The 26,399-nt window shown below is 45.3% G+C and overlaps 1 protein-coding gene across 2 annotated transcripts in view; it reads left to right on the forward strand.

Annotated features, from left to right (window-relative positions):
• The first annotated feature begins 368 nt into the window (after nucleotides 1–368).
• Nucleotides 369–26,399, forward strand: part of ST6GALNAC3 (ST6 N-acetylgalactosaminide alpha-2,6-sialyltransferase 3) — a 460,411-nt gene continuing 434,380 nt past the window's right edge. For both annotated transcript variants that reach the window (XM_074265593.1, XM_074265592.1), the window contains exon 1: nucleotides 369–446. The gene's annotated coding sequence lies outside the window, so the exon portion shown is untranslated. The remainder of the gene's footprint in view (nucleotides 447–26,399) is intronic.

The raw sequence follows: 26,399 nt of genomic DNA on the forward strand, positions 1-26,399 counted from the left end.
GTGAAGTGGCGCCAAGTGCATGGAAGTAAAGTGCTTCCCAAACCCCAAGGTCACGACACCTTGCAATCCAGCCTTTCCTCACACATGCGTGTAGACATGCCTGCACACATCCACACGCACGCACAGTGCGCTCACGCACAGCACCCACGTGCACCCCCACGTGCACGTGTTCTCACAGTGTGCACACGGGCACCCACACGGACTCACACACACATTTTTACACACAGCCAGACAGCCAGACAATTGTTATCATTGATTCCACCTTCTTTATTTTTGAATTTCCAGAGGAAGTCTGTGATTGCCCTGGGATTCTTGGTGGCCTTCCTTTTCCTGCTCACCGCCCGCCTCTTCCATGAAGTGGATCCGGGGCCAGGTGGTTCCCATTCTCCGCCCATCGGCGGCCCCTCAGGACTCACTACGGCTACGTCCACGTGAAGACGCAGGAGGTAAGAGTTCAGAAACAAAGCCCATCTTTCCTCTGGCCTCATCCCTCCCCCCGACCCGACCCAACGCGGTCCGCCCAAGCTCTGTCCTGGTTCCTCAGCGTCGGGGGCTGCTCCGAGCATGGAGAACCTCGACAGGTGGTGAGCTTTCTCTTGGGTCACTCACACCCCATGCAGAGGGCCACAGGGCCATTCCACTTCAATTCAATAAACATTCTCCTCCCCCCTCGCCCCCCCCCCCCTCTCTCTCTCTCTCCTCTCTCTCTCTCATCTCCCTCTCTCTCTCTCTCTCTGTCTCTGTCTCTCTCTCTGTCTCTGTCTCTCTCTGTCTCTCTCTCTCTCTGTCTCTGTCTCTCTCTCTGTCTCTGTCTCTCTCTGTCTCTCTGTCTCTGTCTCTGTCTCTGTCTCTCTCTCTCTATCTGTCTCTCTGTCTCTGTCTCTGATTCTTTCTCTGTCTCTCTCTGTCTCTGTCTCTCTCTGTCTCTGTCTCTCTCTGTCTCTCTCTCTCTCTGTCTCTCTCTCTCTGTCTCTCTCCCTCTCTCTCTCTCTCTCTCTTTCTCTCTCTCTCTCTTTCTGTCTCTCTCTCTCTCTCTCTCTCTCTCTCTCTCTCTCTCTCTCTCTCTCTCTCTCCTCTCCCCCTCTTTCCTGTCTCTCTCTCTCTCTCTCCAGTGATACACAGTTAGGCAGCTAGGTGGTGTTAGATTGCCGGACTTGGCCACAGGAAGATGCGTTCAGACGCGTGTTGCATGATTCCAAACAAGTCACTTTCTATGTCTGCCTCAGTTTCTTCATCAGTTAGATGGGAGCAATAATAGCATCTACTTGCCACGGTGATTGTGAGACAAGTAACACTTGCACAATGCTGGGCCGCTGCTTAGCACACAGTAGGTGCTGTCTAAGTGTTAGTTGTCACTGCCGCACGTATTATTTATTACCTCGGAATCCTGTGAAGGTGCTGAAGGCCCGAGAGGCAGATACCGGGGCCGCCAGCGGCCGCCGTGCCCCCCGCTATCTCCTTTCCAGGACGCCGCCCGGTGCGTTTCTGACGCCCCCAGCAGGGCTCTCATGTGGAAGGCCGGAGAGTCCCTCTTTCCTTTACCAAAAACCGGCTCGGGAGCAGCGCAGGACGTGTCCCAGAGAACGAGGTCTCCCCTGGTCCCAGACAACAGGCCGGGGCTCGGGAGGGGGGGTGTGTGTGATGGAGAGCCCTGACAACTGCCAGAGAGAAGGGAATAAACTGCACAGATGTTTGTGTTAAAGCATGCTCAGCGAGGATGGGAGGTCGTCACCTCTTCATTTGGGGCGGGGGGGAGACATTTTCCAGAGCGAGGCTCTGCAGGCGCCTACCCCAGCTTGGATAAGGAGCCCCTTGCGCTGCTCCGGGATGTCAGGGCCTGGGCGGGGGTCTCCTCCTAGCTCCTCTGGTGTCAGGGCGGCCCTGCGCAGACGGAGCCAAGCAGAAGCAGAGCATGCTGGAGCCCCCAGGTCTCCGGAGCCAGGGCGTGCGATTCTAACCGGGCGCTGAAGGAGCTCTCGCTGCCACAGTGCAGCCCCTTGCATCGTATCTATGGCAACAGTGAAGGAAGGAGCTTGGCTCTCCCGTAGTAAAAATGGGCTCTCCCTAAGGCAGCACATGCAGACACACCCCAAAAGCTGGCTCGGGTGAGAGAATGTGGTAGAAATGTGGCCTCCACCCCCAGTGTGAGACGCCACGGGGCCTCTCCGGCCGCTCTGGCCGGCCATCCCAGCACAGAGAGGAGCAGCCGAGGCAGCGGGGGCTACTGGGGGTTCTGGACTCCACAGAACATCCGGACCGCGAGCTTGGGGAGGGAGAGGCGGATGGCTCCCCGTCCCCGGACCCCGTGGCTCAGCCCGCGCTCTGGAGAGGTTACTGGAGCTGAGAGAGAGGTGGAGCTTGGAACAGCAAGAAGGGCCATTTCCCAGGTGGCAGCAGCCCCAGAGAGGCCACCAGCGCCCGAGTCTCCGGGAGTTCCCACTCCGGGAGAAGGGCGCTTCCTGGGTGCATCAGGTTGCAGAATCCAGTCTCCTCACAGAAGCAGGAACTTCAGGCGCGGGCATTCTCTCTGGGGACGCCCAGAATGTGGCCTTCGGGAGGCAGCAGGGGGTCCCCGAGCTGAGGGTCCCCACAGACTTGCCAGGCTGAGCCCTGACGAGGGCGTGAAAGCCCCCTGGGCTTCCCACGAGTTATTCGGACGACGCAGGCCCCGACGAAACAGCGGCTCGTTGAGCCCCCGTGACTGCTCCCCTCTTGGAGAATCCAAGCTGGGAGAACGGCCTGAGAGGGACGGCTCAGCAGAATGCCCGGGGCCGCCCGGCCAACCACACAAGTGTATTTCACCTCCTTGGGGAGTCCCAAGCCCGGGAGAGCCCGTCAGGCCAGAGTGCGAGAACCCCGGGACGGAGATGGAGCGGTTAGTTTGTCGGTGATTGTGAGACTGGCCATGTTTTCTGCCTTGGGGGATGAGTGGGACAGTCTGGCCTGTAGCTAGCACGGGCCCTGTTACCTTGAAGGGGCATTCTCTGGGCATCCTTTACCCCTGCTGCCCTACGCGGAGAGCGCTCAGTGCCAGAAAGACTGGATTCCACCATGGCCCGGGCCACCTGCTGACCGGGCAGCCGCTTAGGCTTTGTTTGCCTCCGTTTCCTCCACCACAAAACAGAGCTAGGACTAGCACCCGCCTCTCCACGTTGTGATGATCCGAGGAGATAACGTGCACAAAGTACTTCGGAAACCTCGAGGTGCCACGAATCCCAGCCCTTGGTATTCTGGGATTACTCACAGATGCAGTTTCCGGTGGGGGCAGTCGGAGGAAGAGTTACGACCGGAGGGAAATTCCCCAGGGTGCAATCCCGTTTGTGTAAGTTCAGGTTTTAAGATGTGGCCGTGAGTCGGGGAGTGGTGGATGGTTTTCTAATTTGATCGCGCTGCCATAATTGATGAAGGCCGCTCTAACCCGCAACATTTCCATCGGGGGCATCCGGCGGGAAGGGGGGAGGCTTGTGGAAGGAGGACAAAGTCATCGCTGCCGTGACGGGCACGGGGGACGGCCGGGGTCCTGGGGCGATGCCGGCCGCGCCAAGGGGGAAGGGAGAGTCCGTGGGAAAGGGCAGAATATAAGCTCCTTGAAGGGAGGGATGCTTTGTCTTTGGAGCCCCAGAGCCCCAAAGGGTGGTTTGTAGTTAGTTACCACAAGGGTAACTAGGGCTTACCAGTACTAGTAAGGGGCTAGTTAGTGCTCAGAAAAAATGCCAAGGAGCTGATTGATTGAAGGATAAGCCAGAGGGCCTCAGCGGGCCTCAGTGGGCCGATCCGTACTGGTAAGATTATGGTCCTGCATAATTAGCTCCTTCAGTAAGGGAGCTATGGAGGAGGTGGCGGGCGGGGGGTCTCTCCCAGACAGCTGCAGCTCCCGGCCTGGGAAGGAGACGGGCATCCATCAGGGTGATGGATCTCGAGGCTGTTTGCCCAAGGAGACACATGCCGGGCCTCTCTCTATTTAAAGGGCTTTCTGTCATCACGCTTGGGTGTGCTGGCCGGCGTCCTGCCTGCTCCGTCCTTCCCGCGACGGGGCGTCGGAACACGGGGGTGGCTGGTTTTCTCAAGGTGACCCAGAAAGCGTCAGGACCGGCAGTGCGCAGTGCTGGGCTCCTGAGGCGTGAAGCGCCCGGGATTTCCACTCTTCTGGTGCCGTGTGACCGCAAGATGCTGCTGCTGCAGAATTAAAGAGACAGTTTATCCTCATTAGTACAACTTGGTGTGAATCACAGGGTTCTGGAGCTATATCCATTATTTCTGCAGGCTTTAAAAGCATTTTTACTTTTTATATTGCAGTCATTTCTATATTTTATATTGCAGTCATTTCCCTCTCCTTCCCTCATGGGACCCTTTCCCTATAACAGAGAAAGAAAGCAAAGGAAAAGAGGTATTAAGTACAATGGTGTATGTACCATTGCAAACCCACAGCCCCCCGCCTCCTTAGTGAGGGGAGAAGCACATTTCCTCATCTCTTCACTGTGGTGAAGACGGGGCATTTTGCTGGACATCCGTCACTGTGGAGTTTGCTGGAGAGGATGTTGTGCGGGACAGAGGCCGAGGCCCTGAATTCCAGCGCCGCCTCTCCCCTTACCACATGTGTGCCATTGAACTTCTGGGCACTTGCATTTCTCACTGGTAATAAGGGGCTTAGAGTGCCTGGCTTTTGATGGCCCTTCCCACCCCCACCCCAGGCCCTGTGAAGCTTGGGTTGCTCTTTGCACTTCCACAGTTGTAGTCATTGCACACGCTTTCCTGTTTCCGTTTACTGCACTTCAGAGAGTCTTGAATGAGTCTTGGAATCATTTCCTAACGACATCCCAATATGACTTTGCTTTTATAGAGCACAGTCCATTGGGCCACTCCCACCAAGGGACATCCCTTTGTTTCCAGTCCTTTGCTTCCACCCCAAAGTGCTACTGTGAACATTGTTCCTAGGGCCTTTCTTATACATTGGGACTCCGGCACATGCCTACCAGTGCGGTCTCTGCACCAAGCAGAAACGGCTTCCTTGTTTGGTCCCAGAATGTTTGGAGCAATCCAGAGTTCCATCAACGGTGGATTACTTTCCCCATCTTCCCACAGCCTTCCCACATCATTTTTCATCATTTGTCATCTCTACCAGTTGGCTAGACGTAAAACGAAACCTCAGAGTTGTTTTAATTTGCCTTTCTCATTATTAGTGATTTAGGGCAATCTTCCATGTGATTTAGAATGTTCAATCCTTATTTTAAGAACCATTTGTTTACAGCTTTTGACCACTTGCCTTTCAGGAAATGGCTCCTACCCAGGCACACGCACATACACGAAAGAAGTAATAGCAAATATGTCACAAAGTCCCTAAATTCCAGTGATGTAGATCGTTAATACAAGGGATGTAATAGTTAATGTAGCTAATAGTTAATTCCAGGGATGCAGATAGTTAATTCAGAGATAGATTGCTTGTGCTCTTTCATTCTAAGAGGACTAAAATCACATTGCCATGTTAAGGTCAAGGTAGAGTGTGTCCAACTGGTGCTGATCAGGTCACGATGAGTCAGGAACTCAAGTACAGGTCAGGCGAGGTGGTGACGCCAGCTCCCAGGGCACGTGCCCCCACTGCTTTGTGACTTGTCACAGGACTTTGAGGCAGGGAAAGATCACGAAACGGTATGGATGATGTGCAAATTGGGCTTAAATAAGGCAGAATTGTGCAAACTTCTAGAGACAGAAAATTACGGTGGCACACAAGTCAAGATGCCTGATGATGGTTCAGGAGGAAGTGAATGACCTTGCTGTTTAACCATGTTCTAAGTATTCCCCATTACCCACTTTCAGCTACCCTCGTGACCATTGGAATAAATTGTTCTGCTCATTCGACCAGGGAAGTCTTCACATGGTTGGAGTAGACCCCCAACTAACTCCCAGACAAGTCTAAGACTCCTCAGTTACCCTCAACCTGGTCGAGCCCAACTGGTCACTGTGCAAGCTACAGCTTCTTGTCACCACTGGTGAGAGTTTGGTGGGACCTCAGAAAGCAGTAACCCTCACACCAAACATACTCGTCTTTCCTGAACATCCTATGCCCCAAATATAAATATTTGTACAAATACACACATATGTTTGTATAACCAAACAAATGGAATATATAAACCTCTATGACATATATTTGATAATTTTTAAAAATTAACAGTTTTTATCCTATATTAAACCCATCATTTTTTAAAGGAAGCTTTTCAATTTTGTGTAACTGAAAAAAATTTGCTTTCTCTTTTATATTCACCATCATATCTTATTTAGTTGGGACTTCTGCCCAGCCATAAATATTAAAAATACTCCATACGATATGACTTTTTCTATTTGCATCACACATAGAACCATTTGTAACTTATTGTGTTATATGATATAAGATGCTTGTCTAAATCTTTTCTTAAAAAAATTACATTTCAGCTCTTTTTGTTGAATCCATGAATCCTTCCTTAGATAGTTTATGTTCTTGGCTTACCGTAACCTGGCCTTCTAAATTTGATCATTTCTAATTCTTGTTTATTAAGTTTAGTAATATTTCTCTAAACTTGATTTCTACCAGACTGTTTCCCAGGTCTCTGATTTTTGAACAAAGTGTCATTAAATTAAATTGTTTCTGACTCATTGTTATCGAGTCTATTCCACGAAATCTGCTTTTCTATTGTTTGACCATTATCAAGCAGTTTTGATCAATACAGGTTTATAGTATAGTTTAAGGTCTAGAAATGTTATTATCCTTTCATTTCTACTTTTTACATCATTTACTTTGAGATTTTAGATCTTATTCCCTCCCCAAATTATTTTATTGTGTTTAGTATTATAAAGCAAACCTTTGATAGTTTGGATAGCATAACACTGAATCTTTGAATTAATTTAGATGGCATAACATTACCAATAACAGCTAGTATTTATATATGCTTTAAGGCTTTATACATGTTATTTGACTTGATCATTATTTTTATTATCTTGGCACTGTGTAGAAGTGAATAACGTATATATCTTTAATTATCAGTCTTTGTTTCAGTGAAGATTGCCTTATGTTGATATTTTTTGTTAATTTTGAAGACTTCCTAGCATTGTGACTCATTTCTGGCTTTTTGAAATTGTTTAGGATAAATGTTCTCATTTCTTTTGGGTCTGGTGGCACTGCTATATGGAAATGCTTGATTTTTGTAGATTTATTTTGTACCATGCTGTTGTGCTGAGCTAAATTGTCCCATTTAGTTTCTTTGCTGATTCACTAGGATTTTCTAAGTAATTTGTCATATCAGCAAAAAAGGATATTTTTCTCTCTTTGCTGATTTTATGCATTTCACATCTTTCTCTTGGTCTCTCGTTGTTCTAAAATGTCAATAACATTTTAAAAACTATGCAAAGAATATTCCTATTGACCTTATATTTAAGTTTTATGGGGAAAGTTTCTAGTGATGCTCTATCATAAATAATCCTAGCTCTTAAATGGCTTTCCTAGGTTTTGTTTCCCTTTTATAGTTTTATTTTTTAAGCATAAATGTGTCTTGTATTTAATTAAAGACTTTTTTTTCTGAATTTTGATACGTTCATATTGTTTTGGTCATGAAAGATAAATGTGAATCATAGTAATTGTTTTCCAACTGTTGTTTTTATGTTTTTAGGGTTTTATGAATATATTTTCTTTTTTTTATATTGTAGTTTCATCACAATAATCCCCTAAGAAATCCTTTATTAGAAACAATAAGAATAACTCAAAATAGTTGGTAAAACTTTCCAAAACATTGATTTTGCCTCTCTGTGTCTCATTCCTTCCTCATTGGCCTTCCCCATTGACCTTTATCAGGCGTACTTGATCATCTAGATCCAATGTTAACAGAAACATTGCATTTGCTTTGAATTCAGCTGTTTCATAATGTCCCCATTTACCTTATTGTGGTCATAGTAGATTTTTTTTGGTGTTGATTTTATTTTTTTGATTCTTAATTAATTTATTTATGTCTTTCCATTTTTTTCTGGATTCCTTATAATCATTATTCCTTACTGTATAATCATATTTTATTACATTCATGTGCCATATTTCTCTCTCAATACCCCTACTAGCTATTCCTCCATCAACAAATACTGACTCTTTTGCTACTCCATATAGTTTATACATGGGACCTTATTTCTGTCTTCTTTATTTCTCACTTCTTTGGGGTATATGCCAAGTAAGGGAATCATTGGGCCATATGGTTTGAAGAGTTGACTGGCATTTCTCAAGTAATTCCAAATTACTTTTCAGCATAATTAAACCAGTTCCCACACACCAAGTGCTTGCCTGTCTTCCAAAAGCCCCTCCACATTGACTTAAAAAGTTATTTATTTCAATTTGTAGGGAGGTAAAGTCTCAGAGGTAATTCTATTAACATTCCTTTTATTATTAGTGATGTGGAATATGTTAGAGAAAAGTTGCTGCTCTGCATTTGTAGAGGTGGCTTCCTCATCTGGGAGCTTCCCCATTCAGCCCCACACCTCCTCATGATGCCCTCAGCATATGCTACCCCCAGCTCAGTTCCTGGCTCTTAGTAGGTGCTTAAAAATAATCAGAGATTTAGAATTCAATGGTTATTGATCATATTCCTTTGTTCTTCTCAAAATTGTTGGTTCGCCTCCTTTGTCCACTTAGCTATTAGAGAATGACCTCTTATCACCATGGGAAGACAGATGTGGACTTGTTGTAGTCCACATGCAGAAAGTGCTCATCTGTAATGGGGATGATCTCAGACTGCCTGAAATGCCCACATCCTTTCAAAGAGAGTCATTGTTTTCATAACTCTGAAATGCTGGAAAAGGGAGCAGAAGTTATCTCCTTTGACAGGCCTTAGTTTATTCTATCTATCTGAAGTCACTGATAAGAAACCTATACTTTTGAAAATCAATCAGTCAATCTGATAGGTGTAAAATGAATGTATTAAATGTTCTGTGGCCTTAAATGCTTTTCTGGATAAGAGAAAAGACAGTTTGCCTGTTGGTAAATAAATGTATTAATTGGCAGATGGAAAGATGATTCTATGTAGGATATAAAATATTTAGAAAGCAGGTTTATAAATTTGAGTCAAGGGATGCACTTCGGTAGGTAGAGATGGGAGGGATAGGAAGTTGCTCTATTTTATAACCCTGGGCAATAGCATTAGCAAAGGCATGAAGACTGGTGGGATGAGAACAGGAAACAGAATACTTTGAAATGTAGAATGTAGAGTGGGATGGGAGACCAGCTAGAGGCTAGACAGAGGGGATAAAAGTGCAAAGTTGAGTCAACGATTTGATAACCTAGCACGTGGAGAAGGGATTAGGACAAGGAGCAATAGGGGGAGCTGGAGACAGGTGAAGCAAGAGATGATGGGGGAAACCGACTCAAAATTTCAGCTATCGGAATAGCAAGATGAGCAGCTTTAGATTCTTACAGATCAGAACAGGTATGACATCATTTCTACTACTGCTGCTATTACTCCTCCTCCTGCTGCTCCTCTTCCTCCTGTTATTCCTACACTTACTGCTACTATTACTACTCCTTCTCCTGCTAAACCTACTATTAATGCTATTATTATTCCTGCTACTGCTACTATTACTTCTATATCTACTGCTACTATTACTCCTCCTACTATTAATGCTATTATTACTCCTTCTCCTACTGCTACTGTTATTCCTACACCTACTGCTACTATTACTACTCCTTCTCCTGCTAAACCTACTATTAATGCTATTATTACTCCTCCTTCTCCTACTGCTACTGTTATTCCTACACCTACTGTTACTATTACTGCTACTACTACTACTATTACTACTACTACTACTACTACTACTACTACTACTACTACTACTACTACTACTACTATTAATGCTATTATTATTCCTACTACTGCTACTGCTACTGTTATTCCTACACCTACTGCTACTATTACTACTCCTTCTCCTGCTAAACCTACTATTTTTTTAAACCTACTATTAATGCTATTATTATTCCTGCTACTGCTACTATTACTTCTATATCTACTGCTACTATTACTCCTCCTACTATTAATGCTATTATTACTCCTTCTCCTACTGCTACTGTTATTCCTACACCTACTGCTACTATTACTACTCCTTCTCCTGCTAAACCTACTATTAATGCTATTATTACTCCTCCTTCTCCTACTGCTACTGTTATTCCTACACCTACTGCTACTACTACTGCCACTACTACTACTATTACTACTACTACTACTACTACTACCACTACTACTACTACTACTACTACTACTACTACTACTACTACTATTAATGCTATTATTATTCCTACTACTGCTACTGTTATTCCTACATCTACTGCTACTATTACTAATCCTACTATTAATACTATTATTACTCCTCCTTCTCCTACTGTTATTCTTACTCTTATTGCTACTTTTATTACTCTACTACTATTCCTACTATAAATGCTATTATTACTCCTCCTTCTCTTACTGTTATTCTTATTCTTATTGCTACTTTTACTACTCTACTACTCCTACTCCTACTCTTAATGCTATTATTATTACTCCTCCTTCTCCTACTGTTATTCTTACTCTTATTGCTACTTTTACTACTCCTATTCCTACTATAAATGCTATTATTACTCCTCCTACTCCTACTGCTACTGTTACTCCTCCACCTATTACTCCTCCTCCTCCTCCTCCTCCAGCTACTACTACCATTAATGCTATTATTACTCCTCTTACTCCTACTGTTTCTGTTACTCCTCCTCCTACTGCTACTGTTACTCCCCCTCCTACTGCTGCTGTTACTCCTACTGCTACTGCTACTACTACTAGTTAACTACCTAGCTAGCAATTATTTCGGCCTTTAACATTTACACTTTATGCCATTTAATCCTTGGAACAATTGTGAGGTAGGTACTTTTATTATTCCCATTTTATATACATGTAAATTAAAGTGGAGAAAAGTGTGATGCACTCGCCTACACATTTAGTAAGTATTCGAGTGAGGATTGTAGCTTGTGACTTTCTGATTCCATTCAAGCACGGGACCCCACAACTATAAAGGCTGTTGTGTAGTCAGGAAGCTGTGGGTTTAAGTCTGCTTCGTACACCTGAAATCTCGTCCCCTTCCTGTCCCAGTTTCCTCACCCGTAACCCCGAGGCACCCTCGAGGTCCCCTTTTATGATGCACTCTGGCTCTCGGACAGTTATGGGCTGTGTGGATGGGCCTTGGGGGCCCCTTCCAATTCTAACCGGTCAGTCTGATGGCAGATCAGGAGACCCATCGGTGCTCTGTGTATGGGGTGGGGAGCTTCTGGAGGAAGGAAGGCACCAGGCAGCCACCTCTTGGCTCTCCTGCCTGCCATTTTTCTTGGGTGGCAAGCACAACTTTTCAGCTCGCCTCAGCGATATTTATCCAATCGAGGCCCATTAGCGGCCTGTCAGATGTTGTTCCCAGAATCCATGTGACTCTGCCTGCAGTGTGTCACCAGCAGGTAATCAGAAGGAATCGTTAGAAACACTCCCCTTTGCACCCGCAGAGAGAGCTGGGAAAATAATGAAGGCTGCAAATTTCAACTACAACAGTATGAACTCAATTTGAAACACATTAGCAATGGGAACCCTTATGTTAAGCAAGCGTCAAGGTATATTTATAGAATTCAGAATGTACTCGATGAAAAATGTCTTTCAGGAAGGAGGCCGTAGATCACAACTCATTTAGAGGGTTACCAAGATCTGAAAGCATCCAGCTTCCCTCAAGTGGCCCGCTATCTGGCACCCAGGAGGGGCTTACTAGATGCTTAATGATATTGCTCGAGGTCTCTATTTGAGTCGGGAGCCTCGGGATGGCACGGCCCTGGCAGCTTAGGACACGCCAGCATGGTCTGACAGAGCCAGATGTGGGCACGAGCTCTGTTGCTCCAGGAACCCAGTTTGGGGGAGAGAAATTATGTGTGGCACTAAGAACTAGGTGCCAGAGGTGAAACTTGGATCCAGGTCTTCCTGGCTCTGGCTGAGCATCGCCTCCACTGTGTGCTCCTCCAGCAGGCTCCCCATCTGCATCCTCGGCGGTCGCCCCTCTGTCTCATCTCCTTGGATCCGCTGGTTCTTTCGAGCTCTTGGACTTTCCGGGTTTATGCTCAGCTAGCAAACAAGCATTTACTAAGTGCCAGGGAATGTGCTAAGTGCTGGGGGGATGAAGAAAGTCAAAGATGGCCCCTGGTCTGCAGGAGCTCACAGGGTAATGGGGAAGGCAAACCAGAGATATTTTAAATAAATTGGAGGGAATCTCAGAGGGAAGGCACTGGAATTAAGAAAATTGGATGGTAGCTAGTGCTTGAAGGAAGCTGGGGAAGTCAGGAGGAGGACAGGGAGCACTCCAGACATGAGGGGGAAGCCAGAGGGCATGTCCCACCAAAATGGAGGGAGGAAGAGCCAGGGGACCAATGGGACCGGACTGGAAAGGAGAAACTCCTTGCTCATGCAGACTTTGAGTGCCAAACAGAGCCTTTTGTGGTCATTTGAACCCCAATTTGGCCACATAAGTGTTTTCCCTCAGCCATCTTCAAGCCCGCCTCCCTATCAGCTCTGCCCCTTTCAGCATTCTCATTGTTCCCTCCCTAGTCCCAGATTCTCTCCTCTCTTGCTTGTAGACTCTATACAACCAATAGACCCTGAGAATCATCTCCTAAGTGGTCTTCTTGCTCGAGATTGCTTCTGTCCCTAACTCACCACAGCTATCATGCCATGTGTTGGACTTCTTAACATGCTGTACTCCTGCCTAAGATACATCAGTGGCTCCCTAGTACCTCAGGGACATTTTCTCTCTTCCAGGCCTTTCCCTTTACATGGGATGATTCTTTCCTCCTCTTTACCTGTTCCAGTCCTGACCTTCATGTCCTTGTATAGCGGAGCCTTCTTGCTCCCTTCCTCTCTTTGGGGCTGCTCTACCATTCAGAAACGGCTCTAGGCTTCCGTTGGATGCGACAGATTGATGTAGTCTCGCCCTTGCACCCAAGTAAAGTAGAAGCTCTTCAAGATAGGGACCATTTTTTTTTATTCATTTTTCCAAATTATCCCCTTCCTCCCTCCACTCCCTCCCCCCGATGGCAGGTAATCCCATACATTTTACATGTGTTACAGTATAACCTAGACACAATATATGTGTGTAAATCCCATTTTCTTGTTGCACATTAAGTATTAGATTCTGAAGGTATAAGTAACCTGGGTAGATAGAAAGTAGTGCTCACAGTTTACACTCATTTCCCAGTGTTCTGTCTCTGGGTACAGTTGTTTCTGTCCATCATTGATCAACTGGAAGTGAGTTGGATCTTCTTTATGTTGAAGATTTCCACGTCCATCAGAATACATCCTCATACAGTATTGTTGTTGAAGTGTACAGTGATCTTCTGGTTCTGCTCATTTCACTCAGCATCAGTTGATTTAAGTCTCTCCAGGCCTCTCTGTATTCCTCCTGCTGATCATTTCTTACAGAGCAATAATATTCCATAACCTTCATATACCACAATTTACCCAACCATTCTCCAACTGATGGACATCCATTCATCTTCCAGTTTCTGGCTACAACAAAAAGAGCTGCCACAAACATTTTGGCACATACAGGTATAGGGACCATTTTTTAAAAAGCTTTTTATTTTCAAAATATGTGCATAGTTTTCAATATTCACCCTTGCACAACTTTGCATTCCAATTTTTTTCTCCCTCCCTTTCCCTCTACCCTGACCCTAAGCAGCAAATAATGCAATATATATTAAACATGTATCCATATTTCCACAATTCTCTTGCTGCACGAGAAAAATTAGATCAAAAGGAAGAAAATAAGAAAGAAAACAAAATGCAAGCAAACTACAACAAAAAAGTTAAAATACTGTATTGTGAGCCACACTCAGTCCCCACAGTCCCCTCCTGGAGGCAGGTGGCTCTCGATCCCCAGTCCATTGGAACTGGCCTGAATCATCTTGCTGTTAAAAAGAGCCACGTCCATCAGACTTGATCTTCATATAATCTTGCTGTTGCTGTGTACAACGTTCTCCTGGTTCTGCTCATTTCACTCAGCATCAGTTGATGTAAGTCTCTCCAGCTTCTCTGCACTCCTCCTGCTGGACATTTCTTACAGAACAATAATATTCCATAACATTCACATTCCAGTTTATTCGGCCATTCTCCAGCTGCTGGCATCCACTCCGTTTCCAGTTCCTTGCCACTTCAAGAAGGGCTGCCACAAACATTTGGTCTTTGTCCTTTTTGATGATCTCTTTGGGATACAGACTCAGTCACTGCTGGTCAAAGGGTGTGCCCACTTTGATGGCCCTTTGGGCATATTCCAAACTGCTCTCCAGAGTGGTTGGATCTGTTCACAGGTCCACCAACAATGCATCAGTAACCCGGTTTTCCCACATTTGTCATTATTTTTTTCTGTCATTTTAGCCAATCTGACAGGGGTGTAGTGGTACCTCAGAGTTGTCCTAATTTGCATTTCTTTGATCAATAGTGACATAAAGCATTTTTTCATAAGAATAGAAATGGTTTTAATTTCTTTCTCTGAAAATTGTTTATATCAATAGAGACCATTTTAAAAAGCATTTCTCCCTCTTAGTATCTGGACTTGAATAGCTTCTTAATAAAGGTTCACAGAATCTGAGTTTGAGAGGCCTTCTGGTCCTTAGTTGTCCTTCGTTCTTCACAGGGACCAAAACGATGTCACTGTGTTAGAGACGAGTCCCAGTGTGTCTGACAGGGGCTGATCACACCAACATGGGCTCGGGACGCTCTGCCCCAGGTCAGACTCAAATAGTCCCCATGAACATTTGGGGTGGATTCTCGTGTTTCCTTTGAGCTAATTCAATGCTGCTTTGCTCCTAGAGCCCGGCCCCTTCTCTGATGCAGGCCCGCCAGGCTGGGAGGCCCCATGTCATAAATCAATTCTAAAGTTCTTCCGAGGGACCTTGAGGATGCCCTCGTGTTGCTTGTTCTCACCACCGTGTGGCGCTTGCGAGTTCTCCATAAAATACTCTTTGGGACAAGCATACATTGGCCATTTGAGCAATGTGGCCAGCCCGATGGAGCTGTGCTCTCCACAGCAGCCTTTAAATGCTTGACAGTTTAGGTCCAGAATGCACCTCGGTGTCTAGTATCTTATGCTTCCAGGGGATCTTCAGAATCTTCCTAGGACAATTCAAGGGGAAGGGACTCGGTTTGTGGCTTGGCGCTCAGGTCTGTCCGGGTTTCACAGCAATGAGGTGGCACAGCGGCTCTGTCGACCTTCAGTTTGGGAGTCAGTCTAATCCCTTGGATGCTGTGGCCGAGCTCACTTACTTGGCAGGACACCGATGATGTGGCTGACACGGCACTGCCAGAGCTTGCCATCCAGTGCCATCTCTGGGCAAAAGGGCAGTGTTCCCTCACCAAGAAGGAGCAGCTCCCCGCCTGGGGTACCTCATTCCACAATGATCATCCCGCCTCTCTTTTGCTTACAGAACTCCTGAGTGACTGGCTGGGGGCTCCGAGCCAGCCGGCTCCCCTCAGCTCGCTTCCGGCTGACACTCACTTTTGCTCGTTTGAAGGCGGTGCTTCTCTAGGATTCTGTGAACACAGAAACGCCAGGCCTTGGGTCAGAAAGACTTCTTTGTCGTTTCCTGCACACCTTTGAGTCCTAGCTCCCCTTTCTTACATTGGACAAAGCTCATTGTTCATTTCTGCCCTTGTGTGGACATCATGGATTGTTAAGTACCAACTAGCACCTAGTAAGAACCTAACAATGGGTGAAGGAACAAGAAGGAACACAAATCCAGCAGTTACCAGTCTTCATTCCTTCAATGTGCAATTATTATGCACCTACCATATGCTAGATCCTATGCTTAGCCTTGAGTAAAGAAAATTAAAAATGAGCCGGTTCCTTCCCTCCATCTGGGAGGAGATAATAGCTATTCACCCCCATTTATGGATGGATGCATGCATTCATGTACATCCCTAGGATAAAACATCCATACAAAATTAATACTGAGCAATATTTTAGGAGGGACCCATCTGGGGGGATCAAGAGATCTTTTCTAGATGTCACTCAAGCTGAACCTGGAAGGGAACTTGGGCTGCTGACATCACCTCATCCCTTTGGGCTGGGCTACAAAACTGCCCTTAATTAGAGCACCTTCCCTGGGCCTGGGAGAGCCCTAGCTGGCCCCTGCCCCCGACAGCTGGCCCCTGCCCCCGACAGCTGGCTCCTGCCCCCGACAGCTGGCTCCTGCCCCCCACAGCTGGCTCCTGCCCCCCACAGCTGGCTAATCAGCCACTTGGCACCAGTTCCCCTCTGTTCTCCTGGCCTCTAGTGGCCCATCTCAGTACTACTTGGCTCTGGTCATCAGGTAACCCCTTCTGTGCTGGAAGGAGCGACCGGGGAGCGATCTGCAGCCCAGGATTCCTGCTGGATGGCTCTGGCCCAGCACAGTGGCCCTGTGCTGTTCATTGGAAGATATTTTAAAGTAACTTCCATGCCATTTAAACAATCAATACAGCCCCGGGGGACGCGCATGTCTGTGCTTAAAAAGAAGCCGGGGAAACTGGGTTTGATGGAAGGTGAACGTCTCCCAGAAGGTTGGCGCTTAGCAAGAGGGAGAAGAACAGAGGCGAGTGAGCCAGCAGGAGCAGAGCTGAGTTCAGTCAGTCAGTCATCAAGTATTTATTGGCTGCCAGGCAGTGCCCTGCTGGCCCAGGGAGGGCACCGGAGGGGGAGCGTCTGCCGCTCCTGGCTCAGATTTGGTAGCAGCCTGCCTGACAGGGTCTTCCGGACCCCTCATGAGTCCTACATCAGGCAGGTGGTCACAGGTGAGCCCTGCTCCCTCAGTGTAGCCTTGGTGATGGGCCAAAAGCAAATCAGCACTGGGAAGGACTTCTCTGCTGGGCCCTCGGGGGCAGGTGCCTGTGCTCTGTGGGCCTACCTCGGTGCTCCCTGGCACAGGGAGTTAGGCCCAGGTGAAAAAGCCGGGTTAACAGGGGAGTCATGGAGGTGCTTGGGCTTTTCATGCCCAGAGGGTAACACTCAGAGGCATCAGGAGTCAGCTCATGGTCCCCCCTAGTGTTACTGTTTATCATAAGATGGGAAGGAAACCTGCATCATGTTGGGGAGGATGCCCAAGCGTGCTGTAGACTCTTGGCTGATGAAACCTGGGTGCTTCAGAAATGGCGCAGGACAGCTGATGGAGTGCTGTCTTTGGAGTCAAGACCGAGCTTGAATCCTGCCTCGGCGAGTTACTAGATGTTTGACCTTGGGCGAATAAGCTGCTTACCCTCTCTTGGACTCAGTTTCCTTCCCTGTAAAGTGAGGGGTTTGGTTTTAGTGGCCCCTTCTAGCTTTACCTCCATGATCCTACCATCTTATTAGGGTCCAAACTCATCCCCAGTGAAAAAGTTCAAGTCCATTTATACCAAAAGGCTCACAGCAGAACTTCCTGTGGGAGAAACAACCAGAAGCAAGCTGAGGCCAGGGGTAGAGAACAGCACATACCCTGGGGACCGTCCCCATCCAGCTGTTGAGAAGGGAATCTCTCAGTTCTGCAAGAGGTGGAAGGGCAGAGACAGAAGTTCCTGGGATAAAAGACAAAAGACAGCAAGAAAACCTGTATTTTTAAAAAGTTTCTTCTTTTCTGGCTCTGTACAATTGCATTCTGACTTTCATAAAATAAAAATAAAACTGCTCTTATCTTATAATCGTTCCCATACGTTGGCCCCGAACTTCCCCGCCTGCCTTAAGCCATGTAAATAAGGCAGGCTTTGGAGTAAGTTAAATTCCTCTTCAAAGGCGGCATTTATGATAATAGCACGTTCCATCCAGGGCCGCTTCAGCGTTAGTTTAACAACGCACTCCGAGAAGATGGGAGCTCTGCCATGATGGGCTCAGGACAGCCTGTCAGAGCAGAACTGTTGACTTCCCCAAATTAAAGAACGGGTGGGAGGTGGGAAGACATTTTCTTGATTTTAAATTAGGCGGAAATGGACATCTTTTGTCAAGAGAGGCAGGGCAGACGGAAATGAGGCAGAGATGTTGGGAGACGGGGCTCTCGGAGGGGGGGCCTCCCCAGACACGGACAACAAGGGGGAGGAGGCTGGCGGGGCTCCCCGAGAGCCCCCTGCGTGAGCACTGACCCAGCTCCCTTCCAGTCTTTGAGTTTATCCTCCCTCTTTGACCAGGTTCGGTGACCAATCGGCTGGCTGCCTTTTCTCCTGGCAAATAGCAGGATCATTAGCATTCTCCTTGCCATTGAACATCCCAGGCTCAGGCAGACCGGCTCTAGCGGCCGCTCTTATCTCCCTCACTCCAAGGTGGGGGACGGCGTGTCCCAACGGGAGGTCAGACCACTGTGCCGGCTCCCGCAATCATTCCATCCGAACAAAACTACAGGCGCCGTAGGAGCAGAATAATGGGGCAATGGCCATATCCTGCCATTTCTCCTCCTTCCTGATGCTACGGTTTGTTTGTTTGGGTCACGGAAAAATCCTTCCTTAAATCTGCAGACTACTTAATCAAGCCCACGTGTGAGCCTTTTTTCTTCTCCCTCGTCCTCATATCCAAGTTCTCCTACAAATGATGGCTATTATGTGGAGTCAATTAAGGGATTTCGCTTAGATTTCCTTCTGTTAACAGTTCCTCTGAGCTCTTGCTGTGAGCTTGGGAGAAAAGACGGTGAGAGAAAGGCAAATCCCAGGCTGGGTGTCTTCCGTTATTCTTTCATTCTACTCCAACGTCATTAAACGTGATCCACCACGAAAGATGGGGCCAGATGACCCTTCCAGCTAGGATATAGGATTTTGCAATGAACCACACAGCCAGAAATGATGGAAGTATTCCCTTTGGTCCTCTTCCACTTTAGGAAATGGTGGTACCATCATTGTATATAAATCAAAGATCAAAAAGCGTTTAGGAACCACCGATTGTGTGCTTGGAACCATGGCAGGTGTTGGTGACACAGAGACAAAAAGTAAACCGTTCCTGCCCTCGAGAAACTTCTGCTCAGAAGTATATGCAGGACAAGTTAGGATAATTGTGGGTAGAGAGAAGGAGGAAGTGCTACCGCTAGGGGCACAATCAAGACAAGTCCAAGGTAGAAGACCGCTTTTGATGGATCTTTAATGAAAATTAGAGATTCTGAGAGGTGGAGGTGAAGGGACGCCTTCCAGGCTTGCAGGGCAGCCTGTGCAAAGGGACTGAGGTGGGAAAGGAGCGGGCACTGTAGTCCTGGCACATAGTTAGCCCTTGGGAAATGCTTCCTGACTGACTGGACCTGCAGAGGGCCTGAAGAGGGAAGGAAAAGAGGTCAAAAAGGTGAAAAGTACTTTGTGGTTAGTTCTTGGAGCACTTTCCATGTCAAAGAGCTGAGTTTATTTTTGGTCCTGCAAGGGTCAGGGAGTCCCTGGGATTTGGGTGCTTTAGGAATACCTCTCTGGCGACTCAGGGGAGGGTACTGAGCAGGTGAGAGAGATTTGAGGACGGGCGTCTTCCCTGAGACATCCAAGTCACGTGACTTCCTTGTTTCTGGCCACAGATGGCAACTGATGTATTTTCCATACCACCTTGAACCGAAAATTAATCTGACAAACAAACACCCTGAGGGCCACGTACAAATGCATTCCTATTAGCAGCCATTCAGTTAATCTGAAACAATCCAAGTGCTGCTTAATGCTTCATCTCTCTGAATAATGATCCCAGGAAACTCTTTCCCATGTTCCCCCTGCTCCACTTCTATTTCATTAATATTCCTCCTTGTCTATAACCATAATCTCAGAAATATTGTGCATAGACCTGTTTCAATGCAGGAAGGATCAATTCAGTTCCCCTCAATGCTTTCCTCATCTGTAAAATGAGGTGACTGAATTAGATGCTTTTAAATCCCTTTCTAGCCCTAAATTGGGGACCCGAGAAGCATCCCCCAGCTCAGCACAAGTGGGTACAAAGACAAAAAGGGGATCCCCCTCCCCTCGGGGAGCTTCCTTTCATTTGAAGGGTGGTAAAGACAGGACATAAGAAAAAGGGTAATCAATGGAAAGGAGCTTTTCAGTTGAAGAGAGCACGGGCACGTAGGTGGGCATGGGTGGGATTCCTGGAGGAGAAGGCACCTGACCATGGCAACTCTCCCAGATGAATCAGATGCCCAAAGGGGTATATGCTTTTGCCGTTTGCTCACTGTGTACCTCTCTTTCTTTTCTATTTTTAAATGATCTCAACAAGAAAAATTCAATGGGACGGTCATTATCAACGAATGTCCCAGCTGATAGGGAGCAATTTCTTTCCCATGACAGGGTGTCCCAAGTGTTACCAAATTTTTTTTTGATGGAAAAATGGATTTGATCATGGGCAATGGAAGTTTCTGTCTAGAACACAGCAGGCTCACTACCTAAACAATCATTTTACCGGGTATGAACTTATGAATCAGATTATTCAAGTCAATTAATTGTAAAGGGCTAGAACTGAGCAAATGCATTTGGATAATGGAGCACGTGAGGCTAATTGCCAATTGGACAGTTCCCTATTAACTTGTTTGAAGGTTGACCCTCCCCAGCTGTTCTGTGCTGACTTGATTGGTGGGACAAAGAGGGGGAAGTGACGTGTGTGGATGGAGGAGGAGGAGGAAGAGGAATTGAGACTCTGACACTGAGTCTCTCCTGGCATTTGAAGGGGGAAGGTGTGTGTGAGATTGCTAGACCTAACCCCCTGACCTTGACCGTAAAAGATCAAGAATAAAGACGCTTAGTGATCCTGACTCCGGCTAATTTCTGGGAAGACAGAGTTCCAGCATTAATAGACATCTATTTATTAATTTGAAAAGCAGCGTGCTGTAGTGGATGGAGAGCAGGCCTCTGTCACTGCATGTCTGGGTGATCCTGGGAGAGTCACTTCACTTCTTGGCAGAGACTTCTTGAAAGCTGAAAGTTGCAGAACTGGGGCAGATCAGCAGAGAAAGTTCTCCCCCTGGACAGTGGTCCCTCTGCCTGAGAACTTACAGGGACATTTAAAAATGTTGGTCCATGGTGTCGCATAGAGGATTGTATGTTCCTCCAGGACTCAACAAACTCTGGTAGTATGATCTCAGGAGGTGCATTCACTGATCTTCTGGCCTGTGCATTCTCTGCTGCCTTCGAACTGTGACCAGGGTCCAATCTCCCTTGGGGGTGCTAGCTCTACTGGCTAGTGATCTTTTTGCCCTGAGACTGAGACCTCTGCCTGGGAGCCAGATCCCTGTTTGGACAATGCAATAGAGTCCTGTACCCAGGGCCTGCAAAGGGATTCTGTGATTGACAGCCCAGACTAGACTGCTCCCCTCTTATGCAGGGGACAGACTTTTCCTGTTGCTCTTCCAGGTTGTTTATGGAACTGGAGAATTGTTTCCCCCCATCCTTTTGTTGGTTCTGCCATTCCAGAATTAGTTTTTAATGGAGTAAAACTTGTACCTAAGTTTGTAAATTCAAGGTTTACCAATCAATCATCAAGCATTTCTTTTGTACCTGCCATGTTCCAGACAGTGGGGGTACAAATGCAGAAGTATAGCAGACCTTGCCCTCCAGGAACTTCCACACTACTGAATTGATATATGTGTCCACATAAGGAATATCATTATTAGGGGAATTAAAAAGAATAAATGTAGAGAAGGTGAAATGATATTCAAAAAAACCCCAAAATTAAGGGTATGGAAAGAGGGATGCATTGGGAGAAAGAGGAATGGAAAGATAGGATGGAGTAAATTATTTTGAAAAAATGAGCTGTTAAAGTTTTTATAGTTGAAAGAAAAGTGGGGGCACTAAAAGATATCATAATATACACTCGGGAGTAGAAATCTGTTTTATGCTCCAGGAAAATAGAGGGTGATTTAGAGGAGATGTTGGTCAGAAACAAAGCACTTCTGAGCAGGGACATGGTGAAAGGACTGAGAGAGAAGGACAAATAGAGGAAAAATAAAATGGAGGGAATTTAGTAATCATTTGAATTGTCTTACGAAGATTCTGAAGATCACCCGGTAGAAGAAAATACCAGACAATGAGGTCCTTTCTCAAGCTAAATTGTTAAGTATTTCAACTCTACTGCAGAGAACTCAACCCCATGGGGCCACATTGTTGGAATACCAAATGCATGCTTGCCAAAAACTCACACAGCAGCAGCACTCACAAGGTCATCGGAAAAAGTGATACAAGGACACAGTGCAGGTCTCTCTTAAAATCTTTAGAACTGATTGTAGGCCATGGAGACACTGGCACAAGACCATCCAGCATACATGCCCTCATCAGAGAAGGTGTTGGACTTTATGGGCTAAGCAGAATTGAATTAGCTCAGAAGAGATATGAGATGTTCAAAGTCAGAGAATCCACCCCAAATGTTCATAGGGACTATTTGTGTCTGACCTGTGGCAGAGTGTTCTGAGCTCATATGGGTCTGAGCAGCCACAGCCAGACACCCTGCAACTTGACTCTTACAGAGGTACTATTATGGTCCTCTTTGAGAACGAGAGAAATAACTGACTAATTCAGTCATAACTGGGAAGGTGAATGAGATGAACTCATTTTTAAAATAGAAATGAATAAGAGAGTGTATTTAAAAAACAGAATCCTACAATATAATGTTTATAAGAAACACATTTGAAGAAGAGAGATCGACAGAGAAAAGTAAGGGGCTAGACTGCTCTAGCTCTATTATGCTTCAATTGAAGTAAAAAAAAACAGGGGTAGCAATTGTGATCTCAGACAAAGCAAAAGCAAAAATAGATAAAATTAACTAAAAATAGGAAATAAGAATGTATTTTTGTTAAAAGGCACCATACACAATATTAAACATATATACATCAAATTGTATAGCATTCAAATTCTTAGAGAAGTTAAATGAGTTATAGGAGAAAATAGATAAGAAAACTATATTACCAATGGACTTCAACTTTCCTCTTTCAGTACTAGGTAAATAAAACTAAAAAATAAACAATAAAGAAGTTAAGAAGATGAACAGAATTTTAGAGGAGTTAGAAAAGTTCTCTGGGGAATACAGAATGAGAATAATATGGAATATTCCTTTTTTTGTCTTAGTGATAATTGAAACCTACAGAAAAATTGATTGTGTAAGGGCATTAAAAACCACACAATCAAATGCAGAAAAGAACTATTACATGTATCTTTTTCAGATCATAATGCAATACAAATTATATTCAGCAAAGGACTAAAAGTTAATTGGAAGTAAAATAATCTAATCCTAATAAATATTAATACAAAAATTTAAATAATAGCAGGTATGTTATAGTAGTATATCTTAAAGATCATGCATTATGACTAGATGGTATGCATACCAAGAATTCAGGGCTGATTCACTATTAAGAAAATCGACCATATCAATAACAAAACTAACAAAACTTATATGGTTATCTCAATTGTTGCAGAAAAAGCTTTTTGACAAAATACAATACTTGTTCCTATTAACAAAGCTAAAAAGCATAGGAATAAATAGAGCTTTTCTTAAAATATAAGTAATATTTATCTGAAACAATCAGTAAACATTATCTGTATTGGGGTATAGAAACCTTCACATCGGGATAAAGAAAGAATACCTATTATCACTGCTATTGTTCAATATAATTCTAGAAATGCTGTAGCAATAAAACAAGAAAAGAGGAATTGAAAGACTTGGAATAGGTAACAAGGAAACAAAACTATCTCTCTTTTCAGATAATATAATGGTAGGCTTAGAGAATCCACTAAAAACTAGTTGAAATAATAACTTCAGCAAAGTTGCAGAGTATAAAATCACCCCACACAAATCATCTGCTCTTCTAAATACTACCAACAAAGTTTTGCTGCAAAAGATTAAAAGAGAAATTTAATTTGAAATAACTGTCAACAGTATAAAATACTTGGGAGTCTACCTGCCAAAACAAGCCCACGAACTATCTGGCTACAATTACAAAACACTCTTCACACTCACAAAATCACATCTGAACAATTGGAAAAAATATTAATTGCTTGTAGGTGGGCAGAGTGAATAGGACAAAAATGTTAATTCTACCTGAGTTAATTTACTTATTTGGTATTATACCAATTAAAGTACCAAAAATATTTTATGGCATTAGGAAGAATAATAACAAAATTAATCTGAAAGAATAAGAGGTCAATAATATCAAAGAAATCAATGAAAAGATGTGAAGGAAGATGGTCTAACAGTACCAGATCTCAAATTGTATTATAAAGCAGTAATCATGAAAACAATCTGGTGCTAGCTAAAAGATGGAGTGGTAGATCTATGGAAGAGATTCTGTATACAATAAACAGCAGATTATAACAAGAGATATATAGTGTTTAATAGGCACAAAGATACCAGGTTTTAAGACAAGAACTCACTGTTTGATAAAAATTGAAAAACCAGAAAGCAATTTCCCAAAAACTAGCTATAGACCAACATCTCATACTATATAAATGGGCATATGATTTAGATTTAAAGGGATAACATAAGTAAACACCTTAGGAGAACATGGGATGGTGTACTTGTCAAATCTTAATAATACAAGAATTTATGAACAAGCAAGAGATAGCATTACAGGATTAAAATAGATAATTCTGATTATATTAAATTGGGAAGGTATTGCATAAACAAAATCAATGCACCTAAGATTAGAAAGAAAGCAGAAAACTGGGGGAGAGAAGAGGAAAGCTTTTATAGCAAGTCTCTCTGATTTTAAAGGTCTTGTTTCTCAAATATTTAGAGAACTGAGTCAAATCTATAAGATATGACATTTTTCAGATGAAGAAATCAAAGCTACCTAGCCATGTGAAAAATGCTCAAAATCACTATTGAGTAGAAAAATGAAAGGTATAAACCCATACCTATCATGTGGCAAATATGTCATAAAAAGGGAAACAAACAATGTTGGAGAGGGTATAGGAAAATTCGGGCACTGATGCAATGTTAGGAGTTGTGAAATGATCCAATCATTCTGGAGAACAATTTGGAACTATGGACTATTAAACTGTATATACCCTATGACCCAGTATTACCACTACTAAGTTTGTATACTAAAAAGATTTTTTTTTAAACAGAAAAGGACTTATAAGTACAAAAATACTTAGAGGAGCTCTTTTTGTGATGTCAAAGAATTGGACATTGAGGGGATAACCTTCATTTGGGCTTTGTTCAAATTAGGGAATGACTGAACAAATTGTAGCATATGATTGTGAGAGAATGCTGTTGTGCTATAAAAATGATGGGTAGGAACTCACACTTTTGGGAGAAATGAATGTTAAAATTTTACATGTAACTGAAAAAATATTACCAAGTTTAAAAAAAGAATAAAAAAAATGTAACATTGTGCATTGGAACCAGCTAGCAGGCCAGCCTGGCTGGTGGGGAGAGTTCCTATACCCTCACGAAATGCCTCCCTGCTTCTCTCACTTAAGCATCGGCTCATAAGCGATTATGGCCCAACAATACCATTTCCATAGGATCACATTAAGCTTCTCTGCATTGTCGAAGTCATTAGTGTTATTAATTTCCTACTAAGCCCAATTTTCTTTATCCAGGCTGCTTTCTTGGTCGTCTGTTACCTTGAGCAATGCATCTTCCATCAGCCTGATGTTTCTAATGGAGCTTAGCAGGGCTAATGACTGTCAGAATCCATGCAGCTGTCTGGAGGGAACTCTACCTGTTGGTGTATTCTTGCAGGGTGGGGGCAGGGATCCTCCTACCTGGCTCCCATCTGCAGAATATCATTCTGTGCCTTCCTCAGGATGATTGTGGCTCTGCTCTGGGAGTCAGCCGTCCTTCTTAGTCTTGTTTTTGTCTAAGATGCATGGGCTGGGGTTGTGGGGACACCGAGAAAAGTCTTAACCGGCACAGACTGTCTCAGTATTGGCCAGGACCTCAGAGGTCTCGGAGCTCACTCCAGAACAGGAGTCTCCTCTGGCACCTTCCTGCACAGTCTCTGCGAGATGACCTCCCAGCAGGTCAAAGCCACCCTCTCACACAGCCGGCCACCCTCTCACACAGCCGGCCACCCTCTCACACAGCCGGCCACCCTCTCACACAGCCGGCCACCCTCTCACACAGCCGGCCACCCTCTCACACAGCCGGCCACCCTCTCACACAGCCGGCCACCCTCTCACACAGCCGGCCACCCTCTCACACAGACGGCCACCCTCTCACACAGCCGGCCACCCTCTCACACAGCCGGCCACCCTCTCACACAGCCGGCCACCCTCTCACACAGCCGGCCACACTCTCACACAGACGGCCACCCTCTCACACAGACGGCCACACTCTCACACAGACGGCCACCCTCTCACACAGCCGGCCACCCTCTCACACAGCCGGCCACCCTCTCACACAGCCGGCCACCCTCTCACACAGCCGGCCACCCTCTCACACAGCCGGCCACCCTCTCACACAGCCGG

The sequence above is a fragment of the Sminthopsis crassicaudata genome, chromosome 4 (assembly GCF_048593235.1).
Source record: "Sminthopsis crassicaudata isolate SCR6 chromosome 4, ASM4859323v1, whole genome shotgun sequence".
NCBI lineage: Eukaryota > Metazoa > Chordata > Mammalia > Dasyuromorphia > Dasyuridae > Sminthopsis > Sminthopsis crassicaudata.